The sequence below is a fragment of the Hyla sarda genome, chromosome 1 (genome assembly GCF_029499605.1).
Source record: "Hyla sarda isolate aHylSar1 chromosome 1, aHylSar1.hap1, whole genome shotgun sequence".
Lineage (NCBI taxonomy): Eukaryota > Metazoa > Chordata > Amphibia > Anura > Hylidae > Hyla > Hyla sarda.
Window position 1 is genome coordinate 62142228 of NC_079189.1, and position 18144 is coordinate 62160371.

At 45.3% G+C, this 18144-nt stretch overlaps 1 long non-coding RNA gene across 1 annotated transcript in view; it reads right to left on the reverse strand.

The window, feature by feature from the left end:
• Positions 1 to 337: 337 nt before the first annotated feature.
• Positions 338 to 18144, reverse strand: part of LOC130301106 (uncharacterized) — a 69703-nt gene continuing 51896 nt past the window's right edge. Inside the window, exon 3 of the long non-coding RNA XR_008851808.1 lies at positions 338 to 424. This is a non-coding gene — a long non-coding RNA (uncharacterized LOC130301106). The remainder of the gene's footprint in view (positions 425 to 18144) is intronic.

Genomic DNA, 18144 nt, shown 5'->3' on the forward strand with positions numbered 1-18144 from the left:
CTGCACTTGTTACTATTTTAGTCTTGTATATTTTTACTCTGGATCGTATCCTGACCTTTCCTCTGTTTTGCTTATGATTCATACTACACCTGGGTATAGGTTTGACCCATTGCTTTTTTTTTTTGCTTTGCCTCTTGTCTTGTGTGTTAGTACTTAGGCTTTATCTTGTTTGTACCTGAACTTGTATTTTTGCTTGTGTTTTGTACTTCACCTTAGTATTGGTCTGACACATTCCTTTTCTTGTTTTGCCACTTCCCTTGTGTGTTAGTTCTTCTGCTTCACTTTATTTGAACCTGCACCTGAATCTTAAAACTGTATTCTGTCCTGACTCCACTTACCTGTATTCTGCATATCTGAATCCGTACCTGTGTGTCAATACTCTGTAAACCTGTCGTTATATCTTTTTGGTTCTGCCTGCCGTAGCCTTAAAAAAAAAAATAATAATAATAATAATTGATGTACAAATTTGACAAACATTCAGGCAAATTTAGGATTATAAAATAAATCACTTCAGGAGAATGTGTTTTTAATACAAGACAAAGACAGGAACTTGAAGGAAAACGGTCATCCTGTTCACCCACACTAAACCCAATACACTGGGTTATAGTGCGTGTGAACAGGAGATTGATGCAGGAGATTGATGCTAAAATACGTACCTGCAGCCCAGAGCAGTGTCCTTCTGAAGGTCCGCTTTTTTCTTTGGAAAATTGCCCACTGGAAGCAGGCCCTCCAGGTGAATTTGAATATTCATAGGCGCTGGTCACATGAGTGCTCAGTAAGCGCAAATGAGATCAACAGGGCAGAAAAAATACGGGGGGCTTGGAAGTTCCCAGGTTGATGTCCCCTGCTTTGCATAAGGTAACTGAGTTTTACCTATCTGGTACAGTTCTCCAATGGTTCTGGATAAACTATCATGTGTAGGATCTTTTTGGAAGGGTTATGGTGAGAAGTTTACCCGTATATGACAGGAGCTACGGGTACCTTAATCCATATTTAGTAATTATGGATATGCTGTTAGTAAATAGGAGTCTGAAACAAGCATGTCTTTCATCCTTTAGAGAAACATCCTGATGCTCAACGGAGGTGTTTGTCACCCAGGCAAGCAGTTTCCTGACAACAGCACATCTATGTTAATCATCCTAAATCGACAACTGAGCAGAAAATGCAAAAATGATCCTGTATGTTAGCGCATCAATCGGACCCAGGTATGAGTTCAGGTAGATTTATTAATAAAAAACAAGGCATTTTCACCCTGGACTAGGGTCTTCATCAGGTTATGATCATAACTGTATGAAGACCCTAGTCCAGGGTCGAAGCGCGCTTTTATTAATAAATCTACCTAAACCTATACCTGAGTCCGATTGATGCGCCAAGATACAGGATCATTTTTGTATTTTCTGCTCACTTACCACACCAGACAAGGGAATCCTCACACCAGTTCCATCCTGAGGCTGCTCAACGGACGACTTCTCTCCACATGCTACTGTACTGAGCTCTTAGCCAACACCATTTGGTAAGGACAAACATTTACACCCTAAGTTTTCTCTGCATATCCCTGACAGGCTTCACTAGGAGCGTACCCGGATTATTTCCATTTTTTTTCTACATTTTTAATCGACAACTGTTCACACAAATACTAAAGCTTTCCAGACCAAAATTTCCAAATGTGGCGCATATTTTTTTTCTGCCATATTGGATTTCTTTTTGTGCCAAAATTGCAGAGTTTGGTGCCAAATTTTACATCCTGGAATATTCTGGCCAAAGCATCTCACGCAATATTCCATGATTACTAGTGCGATAACTGTATAAATAATCACAAGCGATAATTGTATAAATAAAACTTTTCTAAGGCTTAAATGTGAGTCAGGTACAGTGACCCCAAATTTTTTTATTTTTTACAAAATTTTTAATAATAATTATTTATTTTTCAGTATTTCAGTAAAATGTTTTAATAATAATTATTTATTTTTCAATATTCCAATAACTGATTAAATAACACCTTTTCCTCCCCCCCCCCCAAAAAAAAAAAAAATTAAAAAAAAATAAAGAAAAAATAAACATTTCTGTGATTTCTACACTAGCAAAAAGCTGGTGTGAAATTTTTTTATGTAAAATGGACTCTCACCCTTTTGAAAATATCATGTAAAACATGAAATTTACATAGCCATGCCCACTTTGGCAAAACTGGTGTGACTAGTGTAAACCTTGGATCAGTCTCATGTAAAACACTTTAAATAAATTATGTAAATGCGAAATTTTTGATGTGAAGAGTTGTCCCCCAGTGTCTCCAAGCTTGGTTGGTTCCACCTTCAGTCCATGTATCTACTACACACATTACACACATATGATTAAAGCAAAACTGACAGCTGGTTTACCCACACTAAAGGTATAACTGATTTGGTTCTGGAGATAGACCCATTATTAGCTTCCATTCCTAATATGTTTATAGTCAGGTTTGCGCAATTGAGCGAGGGGAGAGGGAAGGCGGAGCTGTGCAGGATGCAGTTATGCACCTCCCTCGCCCTTCCCTCAGGAGGAGAGGAGGAATGTAGATTTTCACAGCCCCGCTCCTAGATGGAGATATTGATGTACGTCCAGGAGCTGGGCTGTAAAAATCTCTACTTGTGATTGTGTCACTGAGCTATTGTTTAAATCTACATCCAGGGGGTGTGTGCACCTCCCTTGGAAGGAGAGGTATTCTCACAGCCCCACTTCCACAGCTCCCTGGTAGTAGCTTTTCCCAGCTGTGAAAATCTACGTCCAGGAGCGGGGCTGTGAAAATCTATGTCCTCATCCTGAGGGAGGGGCGAGGAGGGAACTGTGTACGGAAAGAGGGAGGTGTAGAACTGCGTCCTACACAGCTCCACCTTCTGGACTTGGAAATCTCCAGACAGCTGAGGGGAGGGGCCGATGTAAAAATGCATGGAGCGCAGTTCTGCACCTCACACCGCCATACCCAGCATCCCTCCCTATGTTCTGAAATGCATGCCCACCTTATGAATATTCATGGAGGACCCTTTGCTCAAGTGGACACTCTGTGGGCAGACATATCAGAGCCATTACCCTGTGAACTGGGTTTAGTGCGGCTGTCAGTTACCCTTTAACAATGGTATACAATGAAATATTAAGACATTAATACTTTCATAATAATTCACCCATATTCCCATAGCCACCTTAGACTTTTCTATGAGAGCACTTCTCCTGACTTGTTCTTATGATCAGTTGGTGTCTGAACACCAACTCCAACCAATAAAACTTTTGATTTGTCCCTAGTACATATCTGTTCACATGTAAATATGCTTGTAATTGTCTTAATGTACTAAGTGATTGTATTATATTACATTTCCTTGTTTCGTCTCCCTTTTTATTGATATGTCCCTTCACATTACTTGGCAGTATCCCCCATGCTCTTTGCACTTTAGACCTTAAAGGGGTATCCAAAGGATAAGGGATAAGATGTCTGATTGATGCCGTACCCCCCCCCCATACCTCCCATACCCATAGACATGAATGGAGGGGGTGTGATATAACATCATGATGGGGCACGGAGTGACGTCATGACCACTGCTGCATAATGTTCAGAACCCCGGGTGACTGAGCGGAGATTACGGGGGTCCCAGCAGCCAGATCCCCACAATCAGACATCTTATCCTCTATCCTTTGGATAGGGGATAAGATGTCTAGTGGCTGAGTAACCCTTTAAGCAATTGGCTAGTGGCCAGTTCACCAACCATATGTATTCTACCCTATATATTAAACATAGCTGGACCATTGTACAAATTAGGCACCTTCCACCTTCCTTTCATATCCCATCCCTCATAAACTGTAATCTTTTGCAAGCAGGGACCTCATTGCACTTGTTTAATATAGTAATGTCCGATATTTGGCTGCACTGCAGAATTTATTGGTGCAACATAAATAATAATAATAATTATTACTATTATTAATAATAATTAATATAAATAGTTCCTATGGGTATTTTTGCTTTCAGGCAAATTGATAAATCTGGATCATTAGTTTACCATTTATTTGATAAAAAAAAATAAAAAAAAATGATTCTACTGGTTCAGGCAATTAGTGGCCTGAGATTGTAGAACCAAGAGTTCTAAAAGCCATTTAATATAAAAAAATAAAAAAAAGTAGTGCAATACAACACACAATGGACATGTACTTCATACACTGACCTTTCATATCTAAACTTTGCAACCATTTAAATATGTAGCAATAGACACAAATTTAAAGTAGATAATGTACCATACTGCCAAACCTCTTCATCTTCTTGTCGCGCATTGTGGACTTGCATGGATTTCAATTTTTGCTGACATTTGCAGTAATACTTTTGACCTTTTAGTTAAAAATAAATCTATTAAATCTAAATCTTGATTTCCTTTACTGTTCATTCTCTATATATATATATTATTAGCTATTGTAAGGTTATATTTTTGCTCATAGCTTTTCTATAGTTTAAGAAAAGATTTGTAGGACATATTGTGAGAAAATAGATGAGTGTGAAAGGTATTGTAACAATTTCTATACTGTACAGTATATGATGTCCTGCTCCAAGTCGACAACCAATGAAAACGATGGAGGAAGATAGCTGGAGAACTGGAGCATGAAGAAGGACCAGGTAAGTACGGTTATCATCAGAGTCCTCTGCACTACCTGTTTGTACACACAGGTTAGTGCAGGTGACACTGATGAAAGATTTCCTTTAAATGTTGTAGATTTTTAACATGTACTTTTTATAACCTTACAATATAAGACAATATAGGGTACCGGCCTGGGCCAATCAGTGGAAGGAGAAAGAGGTTTAGAACTCTGTTTCTTCCTATTTATCTAAAGAAAGCAAAAACTTCGGCCATGAATCAGTCTTTTCTCAGTCTACACCTAAGCTTTTCTTAAAACCATCAACTGTTTGGGCCTATACTTAAATTGGGTACACAATTTCTCTGGGGTGGTGATGTGTTGCCTGGCATCCTTTAGTGGCAGCTTTTTTCTACCCTGACATCTCAGGAATTCATTTCCTATGCTTCCATGTTCCAGCTCTCGTTCTTGTGCTATGTTCAGATTTAATTTTATTACACATTCTTTATTTATGGTCTTGGTTTTGTTTAACCATATGATTCCTAACTTGTTTTGGTTTCCCTAATTCCTTAACTAGACTCTTCATAAGCAATACAGTATGGTATTTGTAAGTAATCTCTCAAAGTCAAATCTTAGTTTTTAAAGAAGCATAGACTGCTATAATACTAGCAGTTGAATATAGCATAGACAGATATGTAAAGATGGGTATCATTTTAATCGTATTGACCCACAGAATAGAGATAACATGTCCTTTTTACCATGCACAACCCCCCCCCCCCCCGCCCCCAAATTTGCAACATTGCGGTTTTCTTTTCAAATACCCATTACAAATAGTTTTTGGTTTTTTTGCGCTGTACATTTTACAGTAAAATGAATGGTGTCATTACAAGGTACAATTGGTTGCCCAAAAAGCAAGCTCTCTCATGGCTCTGTCTATGGAATAATAAAATAGTCATGTCTCCTAGAAGGCGAGTTATGTCTCCTCAAGTACAAAATGAGCTGTGTCCTTAAGGGGTTAATATTTGTTGCACAACCTTTTGAGGCAATCACTGCTGTTACGCCGAGCGATCCGGGTCCCTGCTCCTCCCCAGAGCGCTTGCGGTGTTCTCCTCTCTGCAGCGCCCTGGTCAGACCCGCTGACCTGGAACGCTGCACTGTCACTGCCGGCGGGGATGCGATTCGCATAGTGGGACGCGCCCGCTCGCGGGTCACATCCCAATCTACTTACCTGTCCCGTTCCCCGGCTGTCACGTCCTGGCGCGCGCGGCTCTGCTCTCTAGGGTGCGCGTGCGCTGGCTCTCTAAGATTTAAAGGGCCAGTGCACCACTAATTGGTGCCTGGCCCAATCAGTGTAATTGCTCCCATCTGCTCCATGCCTATAAAACCTCACTTCCCCTTCCTAGCAAGGCCAGATCTTGTTGACTTGTGCCAGTGAAAGCGTTTCCTTGTGTGTCCCAAGCCAGTGTTCCAGACCTTCTGCCGTTGTTCCTGACTACGATCCTTGCTGCCTGCCCTGACCTTCTGCTACGTCCGACCTTGCTCTTGCCTAATCCCTTGTACCGCGCCTGTCTCAGCCGTCAGTGTGGGTTGAGTCGTTATCGGGTGGAACGACCTGGGGGTTACCTGCCGCTGCAAGTCCATCCCGCTTTGCAGCAGGCTCTGGTGAAAACCAGTAACCCCTTAGACTCCGTTCCCCTGGTACGGCCCACGTCATCACCCCACTGACACAGAGGATCCACCACCAGCATCCTGACAGTATCCGGATCCTGACAGTAGATCCGGCCATAGATCCCGCTGAGGTGCCACTGCCAAGTCTCTCTGACCTCGCCACCGTGGTCGCCCAACAAGGACAACAGCTGTCACAGTTGTCCACCATGCTACAGCAGCTTCTTCCTCTAAAGCAGCTACCATCTCCTCCGCCAGCTCCTGCACCTCCTCCGCAGCGAGTGGCCGCTCCTAGCCTCCTCTTGTCCCTGCCGGACAAATTTGATGGAGACTATAAACTCTGCCGTGGTTTCCTGTCTCAATGTTCCCTACACTTGGAGATGTTGTCGGACCAATTTCCCACAGAACGGTCTAAGGTGGCTTTCGTAGTTAGTCTTCTGTTTGGAAAGGCCTTGTCATGGGCCACACCGCTCTGGGACCGCAATGATCCTGCCACAGCCACTGTCCAGGCCTTCTTTGCTGAAGTCCATAGTGTCTTTGAGGAGCCAGCCCGGGCCTCCTCTGCCGAGACTGCTTTGCTGAACCTAGTCCAAGGAAGTTCTTCCGTAGGCGAATACGCCATCCAGTTTCGTACCCTCACCTCTGAGCTAGCCTGGAACAATGAGGCTCTCTGCGTGACCTTCAAGAAAGGCTTATCCAGCAACATCAAAGATGTACTGGCCGCACGAGAAATTTGGCCACCCGCATCGACATGCGTTTTTCTGAAAGACACCAGGAGCTCCGACAGGAAAAGGACCTTGATCTCTGGGCACCTCTCTCCCAGAATTCTTTGCAACCTACCCCTGTGCCTCCCGCCGAGGAGGCTATGCAAGTGGATCGGTCTCGCCTGACCCATGAAGAGAGGTCTCGTCGCAGAGATAAAAAATTATGCCTGTACTGCGCTAGTACCAAACATTTCCTAGTGGACTGCCCTATTCATCCTCTGCGTCTGGGAAACGCACGCACGCACCCTGTTCACGTGGGGGTGGCGTCCCTTTCTGTGAATTCTGCTTCTCCACGTCTTACTGTGCCTGTGCAGATTTCTCCTTCTGCCAACTCCTCCTTCTCAGCTGTGGCCTTCTTGGACTCTGGTTCTGCAGGAAATTTTATTTTGGCCTCTTTTGTTAATAGGTTCAGCATCCCAGTAACCCGTCTCGTCAAGCCGCTCTATATTTCTACCGCACAGAACCCCTGCTTATGAGCATTGGACTGCATCACAAAAAAATTGAATTTTTAGTTCTGCACAACTGCATGGCTCCAACATCATTCTCCCACCCTTGACTGCACCACCGGGGAGATAAAAAATTGGGGTCCTTCTTGTCACAACTGCCCCCACTTGTCTAACTACTGAGGTTCCACCCTTACCAGTCCCTCCCAAGGCTTTCCAGGACTTTTCTGAGAAAAAGCAAGCAGAGATCTTACCTCCTCATAGTCCCCTTCCTGGTACCACTCTGCCCCGTGGCAAACTTCACCCTCTGCCCCCCCCTCCCTAGTCCCACTTCTTCTGGAGTTCCTGCCATAGAAGAAGTAACCCAGGACTTCTCCGTTATCTTGAAGGAGTCTCAAGAGTCGCTCCCACTGGCCTCGTCTCGTATGAAGGGACAAGCAGATAAAAAGAGGGGGAGACCTAAGGGGGAGGGGAGGTATTGTTACACCAAGCGCTCTGGGTCCCTGCTCCTCCCCGGAGCGCTCGCGGCGTTCTCCTCTCTGCAGCGCCCCGGTCAGACCCGCTGACCGGGAGCGCTACACTGTCACTGCCGGCGGGGATGCGATTCACATAGCGGGACGCGCCCGCTCGTGGGTCGCATCCCAATTTACTTACCTGTCCCGTTCCCCGGCTGTCACGTCCTGGCGCGCGCGGTCCGCTCTCTAGGGCGGGAGCGCTCCGGCTCTCTAAGATTTAAAGGGCCAGTGCACCACTAATTGGTGCCTGGCCCAATCAGTGTAATTGCTCCCATCTGCTCCATGCCTATAAAACCTCACTTCCCCTTCCCAGAATGGACCCCGAACCTGCGAAGGAGACCTGCAAAAGTTTTCTGACATCACATTTCTCTTCAGGCAATTTGGCACAGTGCCACACTGTGGGCATGTAAGGCAGTCCACCTAGCTACTGGCGCCGGGGACCATAAAACAGACATGCCTGTGCATGACATCTCTGCTCCCAGCAGCTGCTGCTGCTCTTAAAGTGGCAAAGAGTCTCTGCTCCGGCAGAATTTGCTTGGGGCCTGGGAACTGTCCCAGAAAAAGCCCCTTCAGTGCAACCAGGTGAATATATATAAATATCTGGAGTCAGGGCAAGCTGAAGGACGAGCTGATGGCCCCGTTGACCGGGCAGATGTTCAATGTGCCATATGGCCAGTCCAGGCCTGTATTCCTTATATCTACCATACAGCAGGCGCAACTATAATGAATTTTTGCTCTCCTATCGCCAGCCCAATCTAGCTTTAAGTTTAAGACAGTAAGAATAAATCTGCACCATTATCTATTTAAACACGTTACTTCAATTATATTTACCATAATAAACTTGTGGCTTTTGATGTGATGGAGTGCTCAAGTAATTGCAAACTATCAATGTCACTGCTATTTTAGAGAACTATATGGAATTATTACAGCTCTTGTAAAATGTAAATTACATGAATGAATGCATGAGATGAAATAACAACCGGATGGAAAGAATTTATGAGATACTTAGCATTCTTTTTACTCCCTACTGTATTAGACTGTGATATACAACCACGCTACAATATTATCTATGTATAGTATACTTTACATTGTGACAATCATTTGATTTACAGCATTTTAGACTTGTTGTTTGTCTACTGGAATGTGTTATTGTTATGTATCTTATGTCTCTTAAAGCATTATATTTTCAATCTTCAAATAGATTGAAAGTGCTTATTTCTAGGAACTTAACAATAGCAACAAGATTCCAAGCAGCCATCATGATATCGGAAACAAGGAAATGGGAAAATAATCAAATAGCACGGGTCAAGGGAACCAATAAACAAAGACAGAGCAAGTGCTTCTAAAACAGGGCTATGGAAAAGAAAGTCAGTATTCATTTAAAGAAAATTAGCAGAAAAAGTGTAGGGGTGAATTAGGGTACCATGGGCGGTTCAGAAATTATGGCCTCCCCTTTTCCCACAAACAGGGGCTAATGGGATTTAGGTGGGTAGCAGATTTTATTCATGGTATGAATTTCTCCCATAACAGGTTACAGTGCCTGGTACCAATGCAGACATGAAGCCAGCAAACTGACCATGGCATAATTGTTAAAGATAAGGAACTTATTGTTAGCTTGAGTAAATTAATAAACAGTTAAAATGTGGGCTTAATTAAGCATTGTACTCTGTCTGGGATACTTTTAAATTAGAGTCCCAATTTTACCTTGGTGTCCATAGTTTTGCTTGACTCTTACATTTTATGGGGGGGGGGGGGGGTTCCAAGGCAGTGTATCCAACATCCAGGTGCAAAAAAAAGTTCAAGAATTTCAAACAAAGCACACATGGCCCTTTCAGAAATGTGAGGGACCCTCACAAACCTTCCCTTTCCCTCCAGGCCAAAAAGGTCCCTGCAAGGGGGCAAGAGCAATGTTTTTATTTTGCCACCGGTAGGACAAACAACGCTCTCTTCATCCTCCTGGACAGCAAATTATGCATCAGCCAAGGAGCCAACAACTAGGTTGTATTCCTATAAAAACATGGGCCCGGGGTTGCAGGGAGGTAAATAACCTATTGGCCACACACATTTAGGATTGTCTAATAAAAGCAGTTCTTCTCGATGTGCCCTCTTAGATCAAACACATGCCATTGAGGAGGGTGCACTGCTGAGACCCTCTTTATTAGGTGGTCATTCATTTATATAACTGGAATGAAATACTTTTTTTCCCCTTTTGGCCACTACAGGCACAATTTTCACTCAGCTGCAGCCTCTGTACCTATTAGAACACAACAATTTAAGGAAAAAAACAAAACAACATGGATCATTTACTATTTTGTTTGGCATTTGAAGAGTTTACTACTTATGACAACCTGATATCCAGCATTCATGGATATAGTTGAGAAAATTTATCAAAAGTTTGGTTCAGCGGGCTTGCAGAATTTTCAGAAAAAGTTTGGTTTGCGGGCTCAACGAAATTTCTTAAATAATTTGGTTCACAACTAACAGGTTCTCCATAAACCAGAAATAAATGAGCCTCAAAACAAGTGTATAATACTGCTTGAGAGCCATAAAGCCCTGTATAACAACGCTAGGGTCACCTACGAATTTATGAAGGCTAAGTTAATGTCAAGTTATGGCGACATGCGGTAACCCAAACATAGATACACAGAGATATCAGAAGACGCAATGGCTGTATCCAAGGGTTCCCACAATTCTCTATTACTGGGAGTTGCAAGAAGATTGGTGATAATGTTTCAAAATAGCGAAGAACATGTAGATGCTAAAGAAATAGCTTTTGTAAATATTAAAAGTTTGAAAAAAGTATAAAAAATTATGCAAAATTCTCCCTCTTTGGGAGTTACAACAGTATTGTTGTTCTAAAATAGTGAAAAAGAAACAACTTTTGCATAAAAAGTTAAAAAAAATTATCCATTTTTAGGGCTCATTAGTTTGTTATGTGTAGACATGGCTGGTAGTAGAGGGAATGAGGGTGATGGTGGACTTGTGGTAGTTGTAGCCAGTGGACAGCAGGCAGTAATGGACTAGTGATCCTTCTTGCCCTGTTATGCCGCTCCTTATGTAGAGCCAAAATTCCTAAACTATGACTTTGGCTATGTGTTACGCCTTGCGCTCCGGGTCCCCGCTCCTCCCCGGAGCGCTCACGGCGTCTCTCTCCCTGCAGCGCCCCGGTCAGTCCCGCTGACCGGGAGCGCTGCACTGTCATGGCCGTCGGGGATGCGATTCGCACAGCGGGACGCGCCCGCTCGCGAATCGCATCCCAGGTCACTTACCCGTCCCGGTCCCCTGCTGTCATGTGCTGGCGCGCGTGGCTCCGCTCTCTAGGGCGCGCGCGCGCCAGCTCTCTGAGACTTAAAGGGCCAGTGCACCAATGATTGGTGCCTGGCCCAATTAGCTTAATTGGCTTCCACTTGCTCCCAGACTATATCTGCTCACTGCCCCTGCACTCCCTTGCCGGATCTTGTTGCCTTGTGCCAGTGAAAGCGTTTAGTGTGTCCAAAGCCTGTGTTACCTGAACTTCTGCTATCCATCTTGACTACGAACCTTGCCGCCTGCCCCGACCTTCTGCTACGTCTGACCTTGCCTCTGCCTAGTCCTTCTGTCCCACGCCTTCTCAGCAGTCAGCGAGGTTGAGCCGTTGCTAGTGGATACGACCTGGTTGCTACTGCCGTAGCAAGACCATCCCGCTTTGCGGCGGGCTCTGGTGAAAACCAGTAGCCTCTTAGAACCAGTCCACCAGCACGGTCCACGCCAATCCCTCGCTGACACAGTGGATCCACAACCTGCGAGCCGAATCGTGACAGTAGATCCGGCCATGGATCCCGCTGAGGTGCCGCTGCCAAGTCTCGCTGACCTTACCATGGTGGTCGCTCAGCAATCGCAGCAAATTGCCCAACAAGGACAGCAGTTGTCGCAGTTGACCGCCACGTTACAGCAACTTCTGCCTCTGCTACAGCAGCAACCATCTCCTCCGCCAGCTCCTGCACCTCCTCCGCAGCGAGTGGCCGCTCCTAGCCTCCGCTTGTCCCTGCCGGACAAATTTGATGGGGACTCTAGACTCTGCCGTGGATTTCTGTCTCAATGTTCCCTGCATATGGAGATGTTGTCGGACTTGTTTCCTACAGAACGGTCTAAGGTGGCGTTCGTAGTGAGCCTTCTTTCAGGAAAGGCCTTGTCTTGGGCCACACCGCTCTGGGACCGCAATGATCCTGCCACAGCCACAGTCCAGTCCTTCTTCGCTGAGGTCCGTAGTGTCTTCGAGGAGCCAGCCCGAGCTTCTTCTGCCGAGACTGCCCTGCTGAACCTGGTCCAGGGTAATTCTTCAGTGGGCGAGTACGCCATCCAATTTCGTACTCTTGCTTCCGAATTATCATGGAATAACGAGGCTCTCTGCGCGACCTTTAAAAAAGGCCTATCCAGTCGCATCAAGGATGTGCTGGCCGCACGAGAGATTCCTGCCAACCTGCAAGAACTTATCCATTTGGCCACCCGCATTGACATGCGTTTTTCTGAGAGACATCAGGAGCTCCGCCAGGAAAAAGACTTAGATCTCTGGGCACCTCTCCCACAGCATCCTTTGCAGTCTACGCCTGGGCCTCCCGCCGAGGAGGCCATGCAAGTGGATCGGTCTCGCCTGACCCAGGAAGAGAGGAATCGCCGTAGGGAAGAAAATCTCTGTCTGTACTGTGCCAGTACCGAGCATTTCTTGGTGGATTGCCCTATCCGTCCTCCACGTCTGGGAAACGCACGCACGCACCCAGCTCACGTGGGTGTGGCGTCTCTTGGTTCTAAGTCTGCTTCTCCACGTCTCACGGTGCCCGTGCGGATTTCTCCTTCAGCCAACTCCTCCCTCTCAGCCGTGGCCTGCTTGGACTCTGGTGCCTCTGGGAATTTTATTCTGGATTCTCTGGTGAATAAATTCCGCATCCCGGTGACCCGTCTCGTCAAGCCGCTCTACATTTCCGCGGTCAACGGAGTCAGATTGGATTGCACCGTGCGTTACCGCACAGAACCCCTCCTGATGTGTATTGGACCCCATCGCGAAGTGATTGAGCTCTTCGTCCTCCCCAACTGTACCTCTGAGGTCCTCCTCGGTCTGCCATGGCTCCGGCTTCATTCCCCCACCCTTGATTGGACCACCGGGGAGATCAAGAACTGGGACTCTGCCTGCCATAGGAAGTTCCTCTCCCCCCCTCCCAGTCCCGTCAGGCAAGCCTCAGTGCCTCCTCATGGCCCCCGTCCTGGTGACACACTGCCCCGTGCCAGGCTTCGCCCTCTGCCCTCCCTCCCCATTCCCACTCCTGCTGTACTGCCTGCCGTTGAGGAAACCCTCCATTCTTTCCCGGTGTCCTCATCCCAGGGGAGGCAGTTACCGGACAAAGAAAAGGGGAGACCTAAGGGGGGGGTACTGTTACGCCTTGCGCTCCGGGTCCCCGCTCCTCCCCGGAGCGCTCACGGCGTCTCTCTCCCTGCAGCGCCCCGGTCAGTCCCACTGACCGGGAGCGCTGCACTGTCATGGCCGTCGGGGATGCGATTCGCACAGCGGGACGCGCCCGTTCGCGAATCGCATCCCAGGTCACTTACCCGTCCCGGTCCCCTGCTGTCATGTGCTGGCGCGCGCGGCTCCGCTCCCTAGGGCGCGCGCGCGCCAGCTCTCTGAGACTTAAAGGGCCAGTGCACCAATGATTGGTGCCTGGCCCAATTAGCTTAATTGGCTTCCACCTGCTCCCAGACTATATCTGCTCACTGCCCCTGCACTCCCTTGCCGGATCTTGTTGCCTTGTGCCAGTGAAAGCGTTTAGTGTGTCCAAAGCCTGTGTTACCTGAACTTCTGCTATCCATCTTGACTACGAACCTTGCCGCCTGCCCCGACCTTCTGCTACGTCTGACCTTGCCTCTGCCTAGTCCTTCTGTCCCACGCCTTCTCAGCAGTCAGCGAGGTTGAGCCGTTGCTAGTGGATACGACCTGGTTGCTACTGCCGCAGCAAGACCATCCCGCTTTGCGGCGGGCTCTGGTGAAAACCAGTAGCCTCTTAGAACCGGTCCACCAGCACGGTCCACGCCAATCCCTCGCTGACACAGTGGATCCACAACCTGCGAGCCGAATCGTGACACTATGCCTGGTGTTTTGTATCTGGTAAGATAGAAAAGAATTTCCCCACTGCAGGATACTGCAAAGAGATAGGTACACCACCACTTGACTGTGCCCGTCCACTGTAAGGTTTTTTTTTTCTCAAGCTTGCAGATGCAGCAGTGTCACTGTCACTTGCTCCTAAGCTGATCAGACCAGCATATCTGCTGACATCATCATCAAAATTCTCCCCATCCCCATCACTCTTCTCAGTGTGAACTTCTGATCATGAAATCCTTTCTCCCCCTCAGCATATCCACTATGATGCCTTACAATCTTACCAGCATGCTTTTCACCACCAGTCCCACTAGTGCTATGCTCAGCCACTGCTTAAACCTCCACCACCTTTGCAACATACTCCAAAGGCTGACTGTGATACAACTCCTTCTTGTGGCTATTGCTATTCTTACTAGGTGGGAGAAGCAAAGTCAGAGGTGATGGAACAGACCATCTTGGAATGACATTTCCACTGTGCCATGTAACTGTAAAGGAAACAATAAAGAATCCACTGAGATATTTCTCAACGTCACACCGTCAGACTCTTCTTCCTCCTCCTGAGAATATCTCAAACAAGTTAACCAGTTCACAAGAACCCTATTATTTATCAAAACCTCATGAACCCTGGAAGACAATTAGAACTTCTGCTTGCTGATGATGGTGCTGCTGCTACTACCAGCAGGCACCTGGCTGTTAGTGCTACCTGTACTGGTGCTGGTATTGCCACCAACATTCTTACTGGCAGAAGACATGACAGGGGCGCTCTGTCCTCTACCTTCTCCAACAATTTGTGTACCAGAAATTTTTAAGTGAAAAGGATTTGAAGGTTATTTTTAATTATGTTTCATTTTTTTAAATTTTTTAATGAAGACCAAAATATGCACGTAACTTGTCCTTGGATGGCTATGTAGCATTCACTCTCCATACTTTTAAATAAATAGTTAGGTTAAACCCAGGCAGAAGTACTGAATGTTCGGTTAAACCCAGAAAATACACTTGGCTTGTGGCTTGTCGGTAGATGGCTATGCCGCATTCACTCTCAACACAATGCGTAGTTATGTTAAACCAAGGTAGAAATGCTATACCCTCAATGAAGTCAGAAAATACACGTAATTTGGCCTAAAATTCGTATTCCATGTTCTCAATTAGAGATGAGCGAACTTTTGAAAAATTCAATTCGGCCAATTCGCTGAATTTTCAGATTTTTTTTTATTTTGGGTAGAATTTATGTGCAGCAAATCAGTATTAACCCCTTAAGGACCAGGCCATTTTATACCTTAAGGACCGGAGCGTTTTTTGCAATTCTGACCACTGTCACTTTAAACATTAATAACTCTGGAATGCTTTTAGTTATCATTCTGATTCCGAGATTGTTTTTTCGTGACATATTCTACTTTAACTTAGTGGTAAAATTTTATGGTAACTTGCATCCTTTCTTGGTGAAAAATCCCAAAATTTGATGAAAAAAATGAAAATTTTGAATTTTTCTAACTTTGAAGCTCTCTGCTTGTAAGGAAAATGGATATTCAAAATAAAACATTTTTGGGTTCACATATACAATATGTCTACTTTATGTTTGCATCATAAAATTTATGAGTTTTTACTTTTGGAAGACACCAGAGGGCTTCAAAGTTCAGCAGCAATTTGGAAATTTTTCACAAAATTTTCAAACTCGCTATTTTTCATGGACCAGTTCAGGTTTGAAGTGAATTTTAAGGGTCTTCATATTAGAAATACCCCATAAATGACCCCATTATAAAAACTACACCCCCCAAAGTATTCAAAATGACATTCAATAAGTGTATTAACCCTTTAGGTGTTTCACAGGAATAGCAGAAAAGTGAAGGAGAAAATTCACAATCTTCATTTTTTACACTCGCATGTTCTTGTAGACCCAATTTTTGAATTTTTGCAAGGGGTAAAAAGGAGAAAATTTTTACTTGTATTTGAAACCCAATTTCTCTCGAGTAAGCACATACCTCATATGTCTATGTTAATTGTTCGGCGGGCGCAGTAGAGGGCTCAGAAGGGAAGGAGCGTCAAATGGTTTTTGGGGGGCATGTCACCTTTAGGAAGCCCCTATGGTGCCAGGACAGCAAAAAAAAACACATGGCATACCATTTTGGAAACTAGACCCCTCAGGGAACGTAACAAGGGGTAAAGTGAACCTTAATACCCCACAAGTGATTCACGACTTTTGCATATGTAAAAAAAAAAAAAAAATTTACCTAAAATGCTTGGTTTCCCAAAAATGTTACATTTTAAAAAGGATAATAGCAGAAAATACCCCCCAAAATTTGAAGCCCAATTTCTCCCGATTCAGAAAACACCCCATAGGGGGGTGAAAAGTGCTCTGCTGGCGCACTACAGGTCTCAGAAGAGAAGGAGTCACATTTGGCTTTTTGAAAGCAAATTTTGCTCTGGGGGCATGCCGCATTTAGGAAGCCCCTATGGTGCCAGAACCGCAAAAAAAAAAACACATGGCATACCATTTTCGAAACCAGACCCCTCGGGGAACGTAAAAAGGGGTAAAATGAACCTTAATACCCTACAGGTGTTTCACGACTTTTGCATATGTTAAAAAAAAAAAATGTTACCTAAAATGCTTGGTTTCCCTAAATTTTTAAAAAGTGTAATAGCAAATAATATCCCCCAAAATTTGAAGCCCAATTTCTCCCGATTCAGAAAACACCCCATATGGGGGTGAGAAGTGCTCTGCTGGCGCGCTACAGGTCTCAGAAGAGAAGGAGTCACATTTGGCTTTTTGAAAGCAAATTTTGCTCTGGGGGCATGCCGCATTTAGGAAGCCCCTATGGTGCCAGGACAGCAAAAAAAAAACACATGGCATACCATTTTGGAAACTAGACCCCTCGGGGAACGTAACAAGGGGTAATGTGAACCTTAATACCCCACAGGTGATTCACAACTTTTGCATATGTAAAAAAAAAAAAAATTTTACCTAAAATGTTGGTTTCCCAAAAATTTTTGATTTTTAAAAAGGGTAATAGCAGAAAATACCCCCCATAATTTGTAACACAATTTCTCCCGAGTACGGCGATACCCCATATGTGACCCTAAACTGTTGCCTTGAAATACGACAGGGCTCCAAAGTGAGAGCGCCATGCGCATTTGAGGCCTAAATTAGGGATTGCATAGGGGTGGACATAGGGGTATTCTACGCCAGTGATTCCCAAATAGGGTGCCTCCAGCTGTTGTAAAAGTCCCAGCATGCCTGGACAGTCAGTGGCTATCTGGTAATACTGGGAGTAGTTGTTTTGCAACAGCTGGAGGCTCCGTTTTGGAAACAGTGGCGTACCAGACGTTTTTCATTTTTATTGGGGAGGAGAGGGGGGCTGTGTAGGGGTATGTGTATATGTAGTGTTTTTTACTTTTTATTTTATTGTGTGTTAGTGTAGTGTAGTGTTTTTAGGGTACAGTCGCACGGGCGGGGGGTTCACAGTAGTTTCTCGCTGGCAGTTTGAGCAGCGGCAGAAAATTTGCCTCAGCTCAAACTTGCAGCCGGATATTTACTGTAATCCTCCGCCCATGTGAGTGTACCCTGTACGTTCACATTGGGGGGGGGGAACATCCAGCTGTTGCAAAACTACAACTCCCAGCATGTACGGTCTATCAGTGCATGCTGGGAGTTGTAGTTTTGCAACAGCTGGAGGCTCCGTTTTTGAAACGGTGGCGTACCAGACGTTTTTCATTTTTATTGTAGGGGCATATGTTGTGTTTTTTACTTTTTATTTTATTTTGTGTTAGTGTAGTGTTTTTAGGGTACAGTCACACGGGCGGGGGTTCACAGTAGTTTCTCGCTGGCAGCTTGAGCTGCAGCAGAAAATTTGTTGCAGCTCAAACTTGCAGCCGGATACTTACTGTAATCCTCCGCCCATGTGAGTTTACCCTGTACATTCACATTGGGGGGGGGGGGGGGGAACATCCAGCTGTTGCAAAACTACAACTCCCAGCATGTACGGTCTATCAGTGCATGCTGGGAGTTGTAGTTTTGCAACAGCTGGAGACACACAGGTTGTGAAACACCGAGT